The following is a 13,203-nucleotide window of genomic DNA, read 5'->3' as shown; positions in this document are numbered from 1 at the left end:
TCGGTACGCGTGCACTTTATCACGTCTCGCTATAACGGATCTCACTGTAGAGTTTTAAAAAAATTAAAAAAAAAGCTAAAAAAAATTTTTATTCTATATTTTCGACTTCTTTTTTCGCGTAGAATCACCCCCTTTCCGCTTGTACCACCAGTTACCAACCACCTTGTATTTGCAGAATTTTATAAACCAGTAAAAGTATAAATATCGTAATAAGTAGTTCGCATTGATTTTTCTCAACTTTCTACGCCTTTACGCATTTATGTTTATGTTAAATATATTTTAATACAATTGTATTTGTCAGAAATACGTGTTGTCTATTTATTATCATTAATTGAAATGAATGAAAGAAATTCTGTTGTCCTCAGAGCGGGAAAATATTTTCAAGTTACTTAGGGTTTGTTAATAATCGAACGATATACGATTATGACAATCGTGTTTCATCGCGATGCTAATAAAACTTCAAATTGCATAACAAGTATAATAAATAATCTCTGTATAATAAATACTTTTGCTAGTGTTTTTAATCGAGCCAATCCCTCCTCTTGGAAAGAAGCGATAAACCAGATGCAGATGAAAAAGAACTCGTGTAAAATGTGAAGTCAACGCATGTACCGAAACAATCGATTTTAATGTTGCGCTGTTTCGGGCCCTGTACTCATTTCCTGTTACACGCTTTCATTCTTTCTGCTCGATTATTTCACGTTCGCTACACCGATGTATTTTTCCATGAAACCATTTTATGCACGATGCATGTCGGTCGATGGCAAAAAAATAATCAACCCCTAAAAAAGAATATTCCATAATACGAGATAAAACGAAAGTTCTCGATAATCAAAAAAGCAATCAAAAAGGATGAAACAAAAAAAAAAAAAGAAAAAATAGAGAAAAGAAGTATCGTGATATTTAACCGTAAGAGGAATCAAAGGGTAAACTGAACGAACGTTGTTTTCTTCGGCTAATCGACTCAGTGTAACGATGTTTCACTCACGTTGAAAATTAATGGCTTTATCTTCCGCGTTGTTGCTTCGTTGTTTCGTTTTAATTGACGGGTCTTTGTACGTGTCAGCACTTTGACAAATCGATAGTTTACCAGGCTAAAACGAACGAAAAACAGAAACAGGCAAAGTGTGAGAAAAAGAGAACGAATCGTACGAAAAAAATTAGTGAAATATTCCGGTTCCTGGAATTAGTCGGAAACTGAGACGTCTCGATCTCTGTGTCCCTAATTGCTCAGGAAATAGACCAATTTCGTTAATGTTTGCGATGTAATCATTTTTATTTATTAAACGGAATTATTAAACGCGTGATTGTTTGAATAATCGAATTAGTGGTGTGCGATTTCTATGTACTTAATTCCACGGGAAAAAAGGAACGATTCATGTTAATGTTCGCGATATAATCGTGATTACTTGGTGATTATCATTAAACCTTTGTATGATAAATATTCAAATACTTTAACGAGCTACTACATATTTGCGAAGCTTCTAAACATATTCGTCTTTATTTTATTTTCTATTAATAATTTTATTATTAAAAGAATCACTGATGCGACAGAAAATAATGTTGATATTAACAAAACTTTGAAATAAGATAACCATATCGCTATCCGGAATTTCACCAGCTCTGATCGAACGTTTCATCGAAGAACAATAAAGAAGAAAGAGGAAAAAAAGGAGAAGCGGTCGCACCCGAGTTTCCAACCTTTAATAATTAACTATATAGATATTATACTACTATACTACTGTAGATATTATCCATAAATTCCGGTGAATTCTGGCATGTCATGCATTCCGGAGAAATTGTTCGGCCGTTCTGTCACCTGCTCCCCGTTCCGTATTATTATATTTTCAGGTAATAAAAAAATTTTTCTAATTTCTTCCAGACCGGAAGATTTATGGATTCCGATAACGTCGTATCTGAGCGTCGCTTTCACTTTTCGCGGCCATTAAAAACGAGTCTCGCGACCCTTTCTTCTCCAACACGGGATAAAAACCGTCTAATAAAAAGAAGAAGAAAAAGGAGGAAGAAGAAGAAGTAGTAGTAGAATGAAGAGAAGAAAGGGCAAACGACAAACAGAGGGAGTCGGCGAGGGTGGGTCGAAGAAGAAAGAAGTTTCAACGGGTACAAAGGTTCCTCCGCCTTTTTCTTGATATGTAGCGTGAAATATTAAAGGCTCTATTACATGGTATCCGCGAAAAGAAGGCGACGAACCGAGAACAGGGCCTGGGTACTTCGCGAAATTCAATGATCCCGCTTCTGGAACCACGCTAAGAACATTTCGGCTTTGACATTAAAGAGAAATCGTTCTTGTAAGCGAAATTCTCGAACACGACAGCTGTCGCTGCAGGCTGACGTCGTCTTCCGGTCGTAAATTCGGCGCTCACTGTACATTCAAGCACGAGGGACGCGTTTAGAAAGCATTACGTTAAGCGACAGATGACAATGTCGCGTGACGTCAGATAAAATGTATTTAAACAGTCGCAAGCCCCGGATTATGCGAATTGACAAGGTCGATCATCGATGAACGCGTAAAAGTGTCGCGTAGATATTTTTTGTATGTTGCGTTCTTTGTCGCGCAGCTTCCAATTTGTTCGTCGTTTCTCTGTTAATAGGTGAACGACGATGAACGCCAATTAGCGTCCTATGAGAAATACAGTAGCTAGAAAAAGTATCTCCGCGTCGTTTTATTTATTATATCGTTTACATACTACATAATTAATTACGTTCAAGTATATTCAATTTTCTGTCATTTTTAGTAATATTTTCAGTACTACGTTACTCTAGTAGCTTTTATGACTGTTTGTAAACATAGAAAACAAGACGAATTATGATATAACGTCATTTTAAGGGGAATTAACGGTTTTCTTAATTATTTTTGAGATGACCAAACAACTATTTAGCGCTATCACTCAAACACGTCTTAGTACGTTTCTTTTTCTAACGTTCTACTGTCTTCAATAATGCTAGCGTGTGATTAGATATAAGTGTAGGATATTGATGATTATTTTAAATCGATGACGAGACCATTTTTTAGTGATTAAAGCGACCAATTAAAACTTGAGAGAAACTAATATCTCTATATGTATTTCCAATTATATTTCACTCAGAAATAATAACAATCTTTATTTTTCTAGAGCAGTTTTACAGAACCATCCCCGGGAACTTTCCTGGAATATAATTAACCACACTGTTAGCGTTCCAGGTAAAACGCAGAAATACAGTGCTGTAACATCGCGCAACGACAAGGGGAAATTTATTCAATTGCCTTTCTGCTTGCGATAAACGAGCCCGGTTTTAAATTCGCGTCTTATTCCTAGGCTAATGTTGTCGCGATTCATTTATTAATCAACGTTTCCATTAAGCGTTGCTCAGGAAAAAACAATTAACCTCGAGGATTGAAACTGGGAAAAAGGGGGAAATAATTAAAGCCAACAAGATAAAATTGCATCGAGCATAACAAGGAGGAAATCGTTGAAGCTTTACGTATTCTTTCTTTTTCCCCCGCTCTACGATTTTCGTCGAAATAAAAAGGCAAAGCTTCTACATGCCACTCGTTCCGCACGATATTCGACGCGCTCGTAGAACGCGGAAAATTACAAAATATAACGGAATTATCAGACAATGGAAGATGAGAAAAGGAAGGAGAACACACTTGCTTCTTTTCGACGTGCTGCATACACCGAATGGTATTTGCATTTCCCTTTTATCAGAATTTTTCTAGGAGCCAGCCCTTTCCACCGGTATCTCTGGATACGGACATTGTTGATTCTAGAGAGTTTTAGAAACTTTTGCGCGAAGTGGTAACAAACCAAGGGGCGAATGAAGTGGTAAGAAAAGTTGCAGCATTGCGAAAAATCGCGGAGGAGGTGTATGTATAAGTAAAGAAATTACAGTGAAAGCATATCCTGTAAGCCAAGTGTAAAAATAACAAAATGAGAGCAGTTTGAATACTCGTGCATAATACATTGCAGAACATAAATTTGCGTACAATTTGGTGCTGAGAAATTTTTTATTAAAATTCTTGATCCAGTAATAAGATTTTTTTCGTTTACCAAGCTTTATTGAAAACGTGGCAAAAATTGCGACGTAAATACAAATATACGAATGTAATTTTGACAGTAGAGTTTTGAAACAATTGCGAAGGAACATCGTATTAATGGATAAAAGTATCGATAAGAGCAATTGAAGTTTGTTATTCAAACGATATTACGTAGCATTGTCACGTGTATTAAATGATACGATCTAAGCGGTTTGTTAAATTTTTTCACAGATCTCGCGTTTTCGTATGCATGATAGGCGGACACGTAATCAAGGCATATTTAAATACAGGATCGAACACGTACAGTGATAAAAACTTCTTTTCTCTCCTTTCAGAAAACGAAGCTACCTATAAAAAAAAAAGTGTTCTATACTATCAACTCGTGTTTGTACTAGAAATCACTTCGTATTTGCATTAATAAGCTGCTTCGTGAATTTTAAAAAGCAACGAATGTATCGTAAGTATAGTTTCACGTGCTGGAAACTATTCAATATAGAGGCTTGATAAAGTTACTAATTTAAGTATAAGTTAATAAAATACATTTGCTCTGGAAAGATAGTACAAGTTCAACGGCGAGCAAAAGAAAAAAGAAGTTTGTCAAGGTATGCAAGATTATTTTTTATCGCAATTTAATGTTTGTACTTCCACGATTTGCTTTGAGAAAAGAAAATTCCTGGAATCAATTTATAAATATAAAGAAAGAATAAAGTCGCTAACCAAATAACGCTTCGTGAATCGACTTATTTTTCTATTTTGCATGGAACGTATCGAACTATCGGTATTAATTCAGAGTAGATGTTTCACGCTGAATATTTGTATCTCTTGAAATATCAGAAACACTCCTCCTTTTTCATTCTTTCTTTAAGAATCATATTACAGTCGTCGGAATATAGAAAAATTGATAGGAGAAAGAATGCGGTATATAAACGTTCGCATCGTGAATAAGAAGTAAATATTACGATGGTACTCGGTCTGTTCAATCGCTTGTAAGCGTATGCATGAAGGAGTTAAAAATATTTCTAGTGCCTGCAGATTAAAATGTTAAAAGTAAAAGGTTTCTAGAACACTTGAGAATGTTAAAATTTTCAAGAGATAGAGAGTATCTCAGCCTTCAACGGAATATTAAGTATTCAAACAATTATTGCTACTAGACTGCGGATGTTGATGCATTTATGTGAAATTGAAGGCTGCAAAATTACGCAGAATGCAGATAATACCCAAAAACAGATAAAATATCCAAAGCATAGTATTCAATATGTGACAGAACAAAACTACGCTTACGTTTCGCTTCTTTAATTGGATTCGCGAAAACATGAATTTAGCTAGAGAAGCGATCGAGGAAACTTGAGTGTCATCCAAAGAGGCAACAGCTCCTCGTGAGTGAGAGGTTCCAGGAACACGTTCGCCGACAGAATATGGAGGATCGGAAACGAGGTTGTTCGATACACGAAACACGTGTGCACGGAAGTTCTCGTTTCGCGGTGGAAGTAAAGGGAAAACGAGAGGAACTCGCGTCCACGCGATCCGCGAAATAAGAAGCAACGAGGTACTCGACTGTGGACGCGGAATAACGAAATAAAAGATTTGGCGATACGTGAGCGTGCGGATCAGAATATAGCCGTATATACATACGTACGCCTTCTCGTTCACCGATCTTCCCTATTCTTTCACCGTCCTGACGTGTTTGGCATCTTCCTGGCAATAGTTTCGAATCGCCTGGCCACGATATTCTCGTTCTCCTTCGTGGGAGATTATTTTCTTCGGTTATCCGGTATAGACAGAAGAACTTAGCGAGGATAGGTTTTCCATATTTTCACGGGCGATTCCATAAATTTTTCATGAGCGATTGGGGAGTTGAAACGGTAAACGATGCGAGTACCAAAAAATAGAAAACGATTCCAACCGGGTAGGATGTAGATTCCATGAGGAATATACTGGAAAATGTATTAATAGTAAAATAATTGAAGTGCTTCCTGGAGGAAGAACCTATGATATAAAATAGTGGATTGAGTAAATTGTATTGAAAGTTTTGGTTTTAATTCGTTGATAGTAATTACATTTTTATATTTATAAAGCAATAAAAAGTTTCATAATAATTCGACTACTTGATTAGAAAATATATTTGATACCTTTATATTTATTATTAAAATTGGACTTTAAACTCAATTTTGTTCCATTTCTATCGATTTCAGATTTACGTAAAATCTACTTTTTTGAATTAGAGTCTAAATATTGTAAATATACAGGGTGATTGGTAACTGGTGGTACAAACGGTAAGGGGGTGATTCTACGCGAAAAAAGAAGTCGAAAATATAGAATAAAAATTTTTTCTCTTTTTTTTAATTTTTTTAAAACTCTACAGTGAGATCCGTTATAGCGAGACGTGATAAAAAGCACGCGTACCGAGCGAAAATTCAAAGTCGATTTTCTCGAAAACAAAGCCTCAAACGAAAAATTTTTATTCTATATTTTCGACTTCTTTTTTCGCGTAGAATCACTCCCTTTCGCTTGTACCGCCAATTACCAACCACCCTGTATATATAACAATATTTTTATATATACCGCTTCAATATATTAGTATGTTGTAAGTATATAAATTAGTATATATACATAATATTACTTGCGAAAACAGCGCGTTGATTATGAACCTATGAAGACAAAATATTGGCGATGAGATCTGACTGATCCTCGCCGGTGGCGTAAATATTATTTTAATTCTGTTCGCCTTGAATAAATAAAACACTCGAATAAAAATGAATCCTTTAATAGAAGCAAAAGATTACCACCTACCTTGCGAAACTTTAACACAAGCTCGCCAAGTATTTTATCCGACTTTGTCTTTGAGCCGCTTAGAACTCTTTAATCTTTAACTTCAAACTACGTTAAAAATACAAATATTCTCTACTATTCCAAAATATATTACGCAATATAAGCATATCGACTAGACTATTACATCAAAATTCGATTTAAAATATATCCGAAACGTTTTACATCGTTTAAAAAAAGAATCTACGGTCGATTCGTAAAATATACGTATATTTTACTTCCTCCTAAAATATTATACATACGTACTTATGTTTACGTAACTTCTGTTTAATCTCAGATTTATGGAAATTTGTCTATGTTCTGTCCAAATTTATATTTTTACTAGCAGAACTCTTTAGTTCTAACAACAAAGATTCTTTAAAAAATCGCAGGAAAAGCTCTGCTGAGATTTATGTTCCCGTATTAAATCAATATTTTTTATGTTTCCAACTACTCATCTTTTGATTTATTACTTTTCAATACTGTTAAAAGTATGATTTGTATCGTTCCTACCATCCTGTATCTTTGTCATGTTTTCGTAACACAAATAAAAACAGAGGTGTAAAAAAATGTATTTTTAAATCACGGTAAACAAAACTTCAGTCGCCTATTAAAAGAATCCGATCTCTCTAAAAATGAAAATTCCCTGTTGACGCTTGTTTCATTCGATTTAGCTTGCTTTTAAACACTTCAAACGTTTTAATGTCGGGCCATTTCCCATATATCATCGATAGTGGAAACGGTTGCCGGAATTTTGTTCGAATCGATCTAGAACGCATACAGAGGATCGATTACTGCAAACATATCGAGTGTCGGTTATACGTATTCGTATTCCTATCAGTCAGCTTAATCGAGATATTAAACAAATTTTCAGCTTACCATAGATTAATTACACCTGAAAGTCTATTATTCTAATTTAACGTTAATTGTGCCTGCGTTCTGTTTTAACTTTGAGAAGAGTTGCTCTGATAACGAACGAATTAAAAATGTTTCCATAGAAATGCACTTAGAAATTTGGTATAATAAAATGATACGTAAGAATTTCATCAGAAGAAATTTGCTGCTTTTCTATATTCTTTTACTTTGAAGACAAGTAATTTAGTATTAATTTAAAAAATTAAGAATAGAATATATACATAGAAGAAAATAAAATGTGAATTTTATTTAAATAAAAATTCTCTCGAAATTGTTTGATAGACAATACTCATATTATTTCAAAAATTACGTATACTATTAATGAGAATTGTAGATTCTATACAGTTCTACGAAGTATTCTCTCTGAAAAATATTAAACGATATTCGAAGAAATAAAGAATATCAATTATAATATCACAACAAATTTCCCCGTAAAATTCGTATGATTTATGTTTGTATCTCTAATTATGTTTCTCTTTCTAAACTCGATTCATTTTATCGTCTTCGCGATACCACAGACGAAACGGCAAAATTGAGCGATCAATATAAAATATCGGTATGCGTTACAAGCTACTGTTTTAGAAAGTAAACCGGAACAAAGAAAAAATGTCTCGAATGTGATGCCTATTTTCTCTCTTTCGCATGAAACGCGAAATTATTTCACAAGTTCCTCTGAATCGCATCTGAAAAATTCGAAATCCATATCTGTAACATGTTCGACATACGTAGATACGTATCTCCGAGTAACGTTTCCGATCGAGAACAAAATATAAAAGAAGTATTAGCCATTATTTTAGCGTTTTCCTCCGAATAAAGTAAATAAAGCATAAAATCGAATGTTTTCGAGAGCGCGGCGTCTCTTCGACCATTCGGATACGTTTCGTTTCAATGGTCAAAGGCGTTCCTGTAATTTCCCTCGCAGAATAAACGGAACGATTTGATCGATGAGCTTGGCCCAGAGGAAGCAACAACATTCCATTCATCCTAAATATCTTCTTACACATCGGATCGACGGGGTTGCAGGTTTTATCGAAGCAATTAAAATTCCTGCCAGACTCGGCACGCGCGTTCTCTCTCCCTTTGCAAACTCTTGCAGTTTCTCCCCTCAAATTGCTGCACTATTCTCTACTGGTACACAATGGTAATGCAACGATACCCGATGTTATATTACGATTAACATTCTCTCTCTGTGTCTATTTAATCAAATTTCTAAGTGAACCCAACTTTACCAGACTACGGGCTTTGCTGGAAATGGCTCTACCGTGATTTGTTCTCAAATTTTTACTTTCTAAAGGGTAGGGGCTGTTCTTTCTAGTATTTTTCCATAGCAACGAATATTATACTACTTACTTAATTTTGTCAATTTTTTCACTTTTATATTTCGTTATTATCGTTCTTTTTTCTTTTTTCGATAGAAATGATTCTATAGTTATTCGTTCGAGAATTTTTGCTTTCAAGGGGCAATATATTTTTTCTATTATTTCCTTGTTATTGTTTTTACTTGTTTACGTTTCCTTCTGGTCTTCGAACAATTAGTATAAAACGTGCTCTAACGGAATTCTTCTTGTAACCTGATCGATCGACGAACAGAAGTGGCCTGTTCTCAATAAATCGCGCCAGTTGGAAAATTCCAATCGGTGTTACGAACATCGTCCCGCTTTTCTCGACGCGGATATGTGGAACGGCGCATAATAAAGCCTACAAGCTTATCAGTAGGGTACACCGAGCTGCCAATAAATAGCAAACAAATTCAATTAAGCGAACAATGAAAAACACTGTAAAACTATCCGATATTGGGGCACGTACGATGCACGTAGTACGTTTTGTACGTCGTTTTTTTTTCAACGCTACGGGTTTTTATTGCGAGGGAAGAATTTTCGCCGGCTCGACGACGTGTTCAGCTCGAAATAAAGCTATTCAGGGTAAAGTGTGTCGTCGAGGACCGCAAAAGGTTAACCTTAAAGTAGTCACCTGACGTCGCACTGCTATCGCTATTTTCGCGCGCGAGCTCGCGCACACGTACACACACAAACACACACACACATACACGCATACGAAACACAAGCGTGTAGATGTTTTTCTATGTGTGTGTACACACGTTCTTCTTCAAAGAACGACGTAACGAGCACGGAGTACGTCACTTTCATTCTCGATTCCTGTGGAATGTAGTCCGCGAAACGAGAGGAAACCGCTTCGAAACAGCGAATGTAAACGCTCACTTCACGATTTTCCATTGATTTCAGGGACACACGATTTACCAGCAAACTCGTTCAATATGATATTTTTCCTTTCTTTCGAAAATTTTAATTAGAAAATAATTGTTTTAAATAGGTTGTTTTTTTATATATAGAGAATAGTTAAATAAACAGATGTCCCAGATTTTTCCACGATACCATGGCAGCATGTTTTACGAATAAAAAGTTTTCCTTATGAGTAAATAGAGTTTTTATTAGAAGTGAAGTTTTAGTAAAAAACACGAAGTAACAATGGACTAGTTTTCGGTTCGATAAAATGATTAATCGAATATTATTTTTTACGATAAACCATAAATTCGTAGAAAAATAGCAATTACGAACGCTATTTTTTCAAATTTATCTTATCATTTGCGAGTATTCGCATACACGTGATATTTGTTTCTAATAAATAGGTTTACGAGTATAAGATTTTTTTTTTTTTTTTTTGAGATCTCATTCGTGTGAATAACGTAAAATTGGAACTACATAAAAAATGGAGGTGATCGGTTTGGCTTCTAAGAAGTTGAGACGTCTGATAAATGCATAAAAATCAGCATTCCAGCTGTCCTATAATTCTGCGAACATTAATTAAAAAAATAATTTCCCGTTATTACCGTGCCACTTCCACGAAACCTTCTCATTCGTTAATAACGTAATAAACGATCTATAAAAAGCTTGACATCCATCTGGAACAATGGATTAGCCGAAGAAAGTTTCATCGAGTGACAAACGAGAAAGCATCCCTAAATTTCTATGGAGCCTTTCTTTTCGCGAACGAAAACGCGTCATCGTGCTAATTATTCCTCGAAGGGATATTTTGTGCGAGAGGCAAGGCTACTTCGATGGACCAATTACGAATTAGCTCGTTAATCCGATTCGAAAGAGCTTTAATGCCACCGGATTATTAGTTGGAAGCCGGGGCAATCGATGATTCGCGGCGACGTATCGAAAGCATCGCTACTTACGCGGTAGCCCTCGCTTCGAAACTTCCGGCGAGTTCATTAACGTGAGTAGACAGCATCCAAATGCCGAGGCATAATTAGTCATTGAGAACAGATTGGCGGCCAAGCAGGGAAAATCCTGACGGTCATGAGAGACTTCGACTATCGCTTACCGGAGACACCTCGTTTTCGTAATTAGCCACGTTCTAATGACGTACCTCTAATCATTGCACGTTTAGTTGCATCTATAGCTCTCACACTGAATGATCATCGACGTAGTTCTGTATCGTTGCTTTCGAGTTTCGTTGATTTAGTAGACGCTGTTCAATCGGTTCGTTATTTTTTCAGGGTTTGGTTCGCAACGGTGAATTGATTATTTGTGTTTGACATTACTTTATTTGTCATTTTTTCTTGCCCTCTGCGAAGGTTGAAGATAAAAGACAGCGGCTGTAGAATGGTTTCTATACTTTTCATTTTAATTATCGATTTCGAGGTTTTCATAAATCACGTTCTGTTTGCGCGCATAATTCACGACCGTTTAATCGTTTGACTCATCATTCGTACATTGGACGTATTATCTCGTAAAACATTCCATTCGAGGTTTGTTTTAATTACTTCAATGAAGTGGTAGTGATTAGTTACTTTTTAATATTGCTTAGTTAATATTCGAATAGAACGATATGAAAAAATAACACGAATAAGTGACTATTTGTTTATCATATAATTCGTCTATCTCTTCCTTTTCTACGAAAAAGGGCAATTTCATTATTGCCAGTGTAAGTTCCATGAAATTCTAAGTATGTTCTGTATTTGTACGAGGATACTGTTAACTACGTGGTAAGGTTCGATATTAGTCATTTGGTTTATAAGCTTCGCCACGTAATAAATTTTTATAGAGCAAATTTCTTTTCAGACGTGTTTTAAAAATATCTGCACTGCGAGTACGTATAGGATTAAAATTTATGAGCCATAAGGTCTTTTCTAAAGACGACATATCACTGAGGATTACATTTCACAAAACGAATGTAATACTTTGTTCACAAGCTTGGATAAATATTTATCATTGAAATGCGGATGTATGTACAAATTCATATTTTCATAAACACAATTAAAGACACAAAATTTAAGCGACTTGTAACTACCGTTAGCTCTGAATATTTTATACAGTTTACAATAACAGCGTATAACTGAAATTTTTCATAATTTATTTATTACGAAACAAATTACCGTAATTAGTACTGTTCAATACAATAAACTGTCAAGATTTAACAACGCAATAAACTACCAGCAGTTTAAAAATTCCGTCCACTTTTAATTGGAACAATTAAAACAAGAAAAGAGGAATCGAAGTCCGGAAGCCCTTAAACTGGGAATTATTGCCATTTGAAAGTTCCAGGCAACTCCACGAACACCCGACGATATAACTTTGTATTTCGGGAAATACGTCACCCTTATCCAGAAGAAAGAGAGACCCTTAACGTTCGTAACTCGGTTCTTTATCACTTCTCGATACTTTCAAACCGAATTCCGCTCGAACACCTGTCACGTGCTTCGATTTCCGCCGCGAATCAATGTCTTTTCTCGTAATATTTCCGTCGATCGACCACTTTAAGCGGGAAACCAGGAGTGTTCCTCTTATTCTCTCGTATTCTCTTATTCACGCAACACACTTCTTCAAAAATTCCTACGAATTTCTAGATCGAAACGTCTGTAATTCCTTCAATCACATTTTACAAACGAATCTCGCGAATCGAAAACTATTCATTTCGAGACCTTTGAATGGATTGGAATAACGTGGACGAATTCATCGTCGAACAAGGTTAGATTGCCGTTGGCGGAGATTTAAGCGGTAAACCGTGGAAAATTATACCTTGGTATGGCTAATCTGAGCTAAAACTCGACAACATTCAAATCGCTGGAAACTGTAATCTCGAGCAATAACAGTTTGGAATTTCTACAAGTCCTGCCCCCTTCCTACTGTGTTTCGCACAGTTTAATAACACTCGTGTCAATCCGGTTCCTTCGTTTCGCTTGCTACTCGACCTCCAATAACGTTACGAGTTTAACAAACAAAAAAGAAAGGACGCGAAGGAAATAGGAAGAAGCGAGTCTTCTCCCTACGTTTCGTTTAAACTTCTGTCCCACGTTCGACGAATCAAAAAGCACGGCAGAAAACCAGGAAGAAAGAGATACACGTATCGAAAGAGACGGAGAGGAGTCGTCGTTTTACTTCGTTTCTTTCTTCAATCTCCGGCCATCCTCTTTGTTT

The 13,203-nt window shown here is 35.8% G+C and overlaps 1 protein-coding gene across 3 annotated transcripts in view; it reads right to left on the bottom strand.

The window, feature by feature from the left end:
- Positions 1–13,203, bottom strand: part of LOC126863966 (collagen alpha-1(XVIII) chain) — a 344,993-nt gene that overhangs the window by 183,000 nt on the left and 148,790 nt on the right. The window lies entirely within an intron of this gene.

The sequence above is a fragment of the Bombus huntii genome, chromosome 3 (genome assembly GCF_024542735.1).
Source record: "Bombus huntii isolate Logan2020A chromosome 3, iyBomHunt1.1, whole genome shotgun sequence".
NCBI classification, from domain to species: domain Eukaryota; kingdom Metazoa; phylum Arthropoda; class Insecta; order Hymenoptera; family Apidae; genus Bombus; species Bombus huntii.
The sequence above is the reverse complement of the archived record's forward strand: the minus strand, read 5'-3'. Positions and strand labels throughout refer to the sequence as shown.